We start from the raw sequence: 2,003 nt of genomic DNA, 5'->3' as shown, positions 1-2,003 counted from the left end.
CCAAGTTTTGTACTTGATCTTTACTTAAAATTAGGTTCATATCTGTAGTGTCTTATGTTCTTTGCTGTTACATTTTATTCATGTCCTATATATTGTGTAATTTCTTAAAATAGTGTTTTACGCTATTTAAGTGCTGGATAAATTGGACAAACCTTGAAGACAAGAATCTTTCCATCACTGCCAGTAGCACAGTTAATTGCTCTTGCCCTAGTGAAGTGGTCCAGGTCTGATGTCAGATTTACTTGATATGATATGCTTGACAGTGAAATTTTTAAAATAAATTATTTGTTCATATTTGATTAGGGTAATTTAGTTTACAATTTCTACTCAGCACCCTTGTTCTTTTTCTTTTTTTCCCTTTGGAGAAAACAAACATTCCTTTCAGAAATTTATTCTTCTTACTTTCAACAAATAGTGCTGGATATGCACATGCAAAGATGTTAACTCTAAACGGAACGAAGACCCAAATGTAAGAGGTAAAACTGTAAAACTCTCAGAATAAAATAGAGTATATCTTGGAGACTTGGATTAGGCAATAGTTTCTTAGATATGACACCAAAAGCACAAGCAAAACAAAATAAATTGTACTGCAGCAAAATTAAAAACTTGTGCCTCAAAGGACACCATCAAGAAAGTGAAAGACAACACACAGAAAATTTTTGCAAATCATATATCTGATAAAGGACTTGAATCTAGGGTATACAAAGAACTCAATAATGAAAGACAAATAACCCTATTTTTTAAATGGGTAAAAAATATGAATAGTTATTCTTCAAAGGAGATACACAAATGGCCTGTAATACATGAAGATGTGCTCAACAAAATTAGCCATCTGGGAAATGCAAAACCACCACAGTGAGATGTCACATCACACCCACTAGGATGGCTATAATAAAAACGACAGGTAACAAGTGTTGGCAAGAATGTCGATAAACTGGAATCCTCATACAATGTTGGTGGGAATGCACACTTTGGAAGACAGCCTGGCAGTTCTTCAAAAGGTTAGTTAAATGTAGAATTGCCGTGTGACCCAGCAGTTCTACCAATGGGCATATACCCAAGAGAAATGTACAAATTTCATAGCAGCATTATAATAGCTAAAAAATGTCCAACTGATGAATGGGTGAATAAAAAATGTGTTGTACCCATTCAGTGGGTCACATGGTAAGTGTATGTTTTACTTTATAACACACTGCCTGAACTGTTTTTTTGCAAAGTGATGTACCGTGCAGTACTTCAACCAGTTACGTACGAAAAGTTCTAGTTCTTCTACTTCCTCCCTAGCTTTTGGTATCGTCAGGGTTTTGTTTTGAATTAGCCATTCTAATGGGTGTGCAGTGATATATCATTGTGGCTTTCATTTCCATTTTTCTAATGACTAATGATGCTGAACATCTTTTCATAGGCTTATGTGCCATTCACAGTCTTCTTAGGTGAAATGTCTGTTCAAGTCTTTTCCCCATATTTTAGGGAAGGTTGGTTGTTTTCTTATTGAATGTTAGTTATATATTCTGGATACAAGTGCATTATCAAATGAGTCTTGCAAATACCTTCTCCCAGTCTGTGGCTTTTTAAATTTTTTTACTGAGGTGTAGTTGATGTACAGTATTAGTTTCAGGTGTACAACATAGTTCACAATTTTTAAAGGTTATAATGTGGCTTTTACTTTTTCAGTGTTTTGAAGAACAGACATTAGTTTTGATAAGTCTAATTTATTGACATTTTTTCTTTTAGGGATCATACTTCTTAGTTTCATATCTAAGAAACCTTTTGTCTAAACCAAGGTCACAGATTTTTCTTCGTATGTTTTCTTGTAGATATTTTGCAGTTTTAGGTTTTGCATTTAGGTTATGATCTATTTTCAGTTGATTTTGGTGTGTGGTGTAAGTTCATATTTTCACATATTGATGGTATCCCAGCACCATTTGTTAAAGGGCTATTCTTTTCCAGTGAAACACCTTTGATCCCTTGTCAAAAATTGACCACATAAATATGAATCTATT

The sequence above is a fragment of the Balaenoptera ricei genome, chromosome 5, assembly GCF_028023285.1.
Source record: "Balaenoptera ricei isolate mBalRic1 chromosome 5, mBalRic1.hap2, whole genome shotgun sequence".
Taxonomy (NCBI): Eukaryota; Metazoa; Chordata; class Mammalia; order Artiodactyla; family Balaenopteridae; genus Balaenoptera; species Balaenoptera ricei.
Note: the sequence above shows the minus strand (reverse complement) of the source record.